Source organism: Octodon degus, unplaced genomic scaffold (genome assembly GCF_000260255.1).
Source record: "Octodon degus isolate 3935 unplaced genomic scaffold, OctDeg1.0 scaffold00132, whole genome shotgun sequence".
NCBI lineage: Eukaryota > Metazoa > Chordata > Mammalia > Rodentia > Octodontidae > Octodon > Octodon degus.
The window spans coordinates 239,830-245,711 of record NW_004524708.1 but is presented as its reverse complement, the minus strand read 5'-3'; positions in this window follow the sequence as shown (position 1 = coordinate 245,711).

Here is a 5,882-nt window from a genome sequence, read left to right as displayed (position 1 = left end):
TTTTTTTTCGACTCATGTAATAATACTTAAAACATACCTTGTACAGCTTATAAAATATTTTCTTTTCATAACATACATATTCATATACTTTTGTCTATATGCCTTTTTTCTCCATTTAAAATGTTTTCCCTATTTTATTTTTACTTTTAAAATAAAAAATAAAAAACTCAACAATTACACCCATTGACCTAGGCCAACATGGGGTTTTGAATCATCAGTATTTCTGGTTTCCGCCTCCACATCTGTCCCACTGGAAGGTCTCTGTGGGTGGCAATGGGCATGGAGCTGTCACTCCTGTGACACAGGCCTTCCTCCACAGTCTTCCTGAGGGCTGCCCAGGGCTGCCCCAGAGCAGGTGTCAGTCTCCCTGCTCAGCACATATGTGTGAGGGTTTGCTTCCTTTCTCTTTTTGTTTTTCATTATAGATGTGCTTGCAAGCAAATAATGCTCCCTGAACATTTCTCCCAGTTAATGAAAACATTTCAGTGTTAGAGTCCATCTTTTCAAACTTCTTAAAGATCTTTTGCAGGTCAGCAAAGGCATCTGCCGCACACTTCCCCATGAGTCTAGGGGTTCTTGCCCCTTTTCTTCTCCTGCAGTTTCTTCTCTTACTTTTGGTTCAGCCATGTGTGTACCAGTCCATGGACTTTTCAGCTGTACTATAACCTTGTGGTACTACTGAAGCTACGTGGCCTATCATTGACCAAAACATTACGTGGTCTGTGGATGTAGTCAAGATGCCAGTTTTGTGAGGAACAGGCCTCCTTTCTTGCTTTCAGAAGTAATGGAGAGAGATCAATTATTATTAGAAACATAAGTGAAAGCAACTGCTGCCCACAATCCCCACCACCACAATAATACAATGATTTATAGATTGTGTTCATTCTTCCAAATATCTGTCATTAGTTACTTTAAGATATTGTCAATATTATTCTTAACATTTCTGTTGTCTTTGAAAATCGAATGTTTCTGTATAATTGGTTGCAAATCCTCTTAAAATGAGATATAATTCACGTGTTGCAAAATTCACACTATTTACAGTACATAATTCAGTAAATAAAATATGTAATTCAGTTATTAGTATATTCATAAAGTTTTACAGTATTACTGCTGCTGCAAACCAGAACCTGGCAAGGCATGACACCTGCACATGTTTGGAGGCAGTGTACAGCTGTCCTAACACCAGAGGACCTAGTGGGGATCCTTCCCAAAGGAGCTGGTCCAACCTCTGGTGGTCTAGGTTTGTATGGGCTTTCACAGGTGTGAAGTGTGGAAGCACAACGTGTAGATTTTGATAGGGCAGGGCAGGTCCCTTGACTTTGGGGAACCAGTGGGTTGGACAGGAAAGGATGCCCAAGATGTTGGCATGGATGAAGAACCAGAAAGTGAATTGCAGCACAACTAAGAGCAGCAAGGAAGAAGGCTGCATAAGCAGATTGGAAAGATAAGAATAGAATAAAAGGGGCTTTTCTGCCTATTACCACTTCCTAAGAGAATTTTTATGATCCCAATCAGGAAGTGCATAACCGAATAGTCACTCTCCACCCTTCCTGTGCCCAGGCCTTGGCAACTAATAATGTCCATCAGTGGATTTGCCTTCTCTAAATATCTTATGTAAGTGGAAGGACATATATGTAGTCTTCTAAATCTGGCTTCTTTCACTTAGCACGTTTTCAAGATTTGTTCATGTTACCTACTTTAACAATTAAAAATATTTTAATATTTTTTTTGAGATAGGTTTTCACTGTGTAGTCCAGGTCCTCTAACTCTTGATCCTCCTGCCTTAGCCTCCCAAATTCTAGAATTACACACACATGCCACTATGTTCATCTCTTATCGTGTACTTTTTAAAAATGGGTGAATAATATTCCACTGTATGAATATTCCACATTTCAATCTATTTATTGACTGATAATAAATATTTGTGTTATTCCTATCTTTTGGCTATTATGAATAATACTGCTATTCATCTATCTATACCTAAGTATGAAATGCTGGGTCATACAGTATTTTCAACTTTTGTGGGGAGCAGTTAAACTGTTTTCCAAGGTGGCTACATTTGCATTCTTACCAACCATATATGAGTATTCCAATTTAGCATCTCAGAGTGGTGTTGATCCACATTGCCCTGTTACTAAGGACATTGAGAATCTTTTTACATGTACTATGGTTTAGGTCTAAAACTTCCCTCTAAATTGTCCTGTGTTCAGAGGTGAGGTTTTCAGGAGGTGTCTGGATCAGGAGGGCCCTAACTCCACCCAGAGAAGAATCCCTGGAAGAGACCAGAACTTGACAACATTCTGGGAGGAAATGGGAATGCAGAAGGGGAGGCTCACGAGGGCACCACCTCGGGGCCCTTTCTTTTCTCTCCCCTCTTCCTCTCAGGCCTTTTCCATGTTTCTCTCCTATGGGGGGACTGCAGGTCCTGATAAGGACCACATGATGTCTCAGGACCATCTTTTGCTCTTCTGAACTCTGGAGGGAATATTCTTCTTCCTAAAAAGCCTTGGCTGATCCAAAGGAGATCAAATTTGTGAGACTCACAGTAGGCAGTGGAGGCTGTACAGCTGAGCACTCAGAAAGGAGCAATGGGGCTCTAGGCTGGAGGTCAAGGAAATCTCTCTCTCTCTCTCTCTCTCTCTCTCTCTCTCTCTCTCTCTCTCTCTCTCTCCACACTGATGATTTACCCTGAGGTCTTCACTGAGTTGTATTGCTTCATCCCTAGCCCTTTTTATATTTTATTTCGAGACAGGGTCTCACTAAATTCCTGCACTGCCCTGGGAGGGAATGCACTGGTAATCCTCCTGCTTCAACTTCCCAGAGTGCTGGGATTAGAGGCATTCATTGCCACACTCAGCTATTATCCCTCTCTCTCCCCTCTTTTTCCTTCTCCTCTCATGCCCTCTCCTCCTCCTCCTGCTCCTCCTTCTTCTCCTCCTCGTCCTCTCTTCCTCTCTTTCCCCACTCCCCTCTGCTTTCTTTCCTCTCCCTCTCTCCTTTCCTACCTTCTCCTCCTCTTCCTCCTTTCCCTACCCCCTCTGTCTTGTTATGTGGCCCAGGCTACCCTTGTACTCCAGGGCCCAAGTAACCACCTGCTTTACTGTCCTCAGTAGCTGAGGCTACAGTTATGTGTATTATGAGTGGTTTAACACTCTTATTTAATTCTTCATGTTTATCAACATTAATGTCACTTATTCTCAGTTGTTTTCAACTCCATCTTTTAAAAAGCTTATACCACCCTCGAGGCATGCTGAGACAGCAATTGAGACTAGGTGTGGTGATGCATGCCTGTAATCCAAGCTCTTGGGAGGCTGAACACAGGTGGATCACTACAAGTCCAATCTATGTAGTAAGAACCTATAGATTTTGTACTAAAATACAAGAAAAAAAACTTATAGACAACTACACAACAATTCAATAGTACCTAATCCAGAAGTACAAAGTCAGTAAAATAGCTGCATTAATTTAACAATCATAGAGACAGAGAGTTGCTTGGAATAATGGTGTTTATTTCAATAGCAGCCAAAAGAGCAGAGGGCAGATGCTGCAACAGGCCTGACTCTAGGGGTGACTGAGCTGCTAGAACAGCCTCTGTGCCCATCCTCCCTCACTGTAGGTCCCTACTCCAGCCTCTCCCTCTGTCCATGTGGGGCAGGGAGCCAGCACAGGCCAGTTGAGATCATGGCACGCAGAGGCCTCCCAGTGCCTTTCAACTGATGCCTGTCTAAGTGGTCCATCAGCACATAGAAAGGGCATGAGATGTGGGAAGAGAAGTGCGAGGGGCAAAGGCATGATGAACTCAGGGGCAAAGGCATGATGAACTCAGAGGGCAAAGGCATGATGAACTTGGGGGGCAGAGGCATGATGAACTCAGGGGGCAGAAGCATGATGAACTTGGGGGACAGAGGCATGATGAATTCGGGGGCAAAGGTGTGAACTTGGGGGCAGAGGCATGATGAACTTGGGGGGCAAAGGCATGATGAACTCAGGGGGCAAAGGTATGACAAACTCAGGGGGCAGAGGCATGATGAACTGGGGGGCAGAGGCATGATGAACTTGGGGGGCAAAGGCATGACCAACTTGGGCATTTGCAGGTTACACTGTGTGGCTGACATGCAGGGCCGGGGCAGGCAGTAGGGGGTGAACACATTAACAATACTGGCAGGACTCCCACCAAGAAGGGCTTTGTATGCTATTCCAAGAAGCTCAGCCTCAGTCCTGAGTGAGCAGTGACATGCAGAGGGGCAGATCCAGCACACCAACTGGGGGATCTTGGCTTTCTTTGATGTTACAAGTGAAGAGACTGGATTACTACCTTGAGACCTTTGCTAATCCGTGAATCTAAAGGGTGATCTTAATTTGGGCACTCAGTTAAAAAGAAGTGACCTGAGTTTGTGAGGTTTGTATTTGTTCTGAAAGCCCAAAAGATACAGATGTTTTGCAGTGAAACTGTCCCTGCACTTACTGGGAATTTTTCTTTTCCAACCTCTGGCTTTCTCTCTGTAGCTCCATGTTTCACTGCCTACCCATGGCCTAGCATGGCGGACTCCATTTCTCCCAGTGTAGGTATCAGTTTGTGTCATCCCGTAGGTGGTTCGCTGCTGGAGTCTTCCCATCCTTGCTCCAAGGGGGATTCCTCCACTGCATGGTCCTCATCCGCTCTGGTCTCTCAATTCCTCTTTCGCATTATTTTCCTGATGTAGCTTACTATTTTCTGAAGAGCTGTATGCACAGTAGGAAGAGTCCTGAGATGGCCTTGAAGCTCTCACCTCCTCTCACACACCCTGTTTTAACGCCCTCCTGTTGGGAATGTACACAACTGTTCTATTCATAAGTGCCACATATTCAGCATATCCACACATGCTCTTTCTCCTTTGTCTTCTACTTCAGGAAACGCCACCCTGACCCTGGTACTCAAGCTAGAAACCTGCCTATCATCTTGGATTTCCCACTCATAGCATCTTCACCTTATCAGTGACCACCATGCCTTCAGTTTCCTTGCACACACTTTCCACACATCACAGGAGGCTGCCCAGTGCAGTGGTCAAATGCAGACTCTGGCATTCCATGTGGTCCACACCCAGCATGGAATGTGATTCAGCCTTAAAAAGGAAGGAAATCCTGGCACATGATACAATGTGGATGAACCTTGAGGACATTATGGAAAATGAAATATCACAAAAAGATAAATACTGGGTTGGCCTGATAGCTCAGCAGATTAAAGTGCGTGCTTAGGCAGATGCAGGGAACAGTTTGATCCCAGCATGTTATGCTGGCCCCACCCCCGGGGTGCACTGAGACACTGATTGAGACTGGGCATGGTGACACACACCTGTAATCCCAGTGCTTGGGAGACTGAAAACAAGAGGATCACTACAAGTTCAATCTACATAGTGAGACCCTGTATACCCTGTAGACCCTATACTAAATAAAAAAAAGAAAGAAAAAAAGATAAATACTGTAAGATTCCACTTGTAAGAACTACCCAGAGTAGTCACTATCACAGAAACAGAAAGACAGAGTGGAGTTTCTAAGGGAATATAGACAGAAGGTGAAATGGGGAGTTATTACTTAATAAGACTAAAATTTTAGTTTTACAGGATGAAGTTGTGGTGGTGATTGTTGATAGTTGACAACTATATGATTGTATTTAATATACACAACTGTATACTACACCCATGAAAGACAGAAAGATTATGTTTTGCTATTTTTTTATCACAGTAAAAACATAAAAATAGTGGCAACAAACTGTGAAGAATCACCTATTATTAGTCACACAGGAAGTCTCCAGAACATGTGTAAATATTTTAAGAGGCATGATTACAAAAGCAGCTAAATTAAGACATGCGCTCATGGGCTGGTGAGATGGCTCAGTGGTCTAA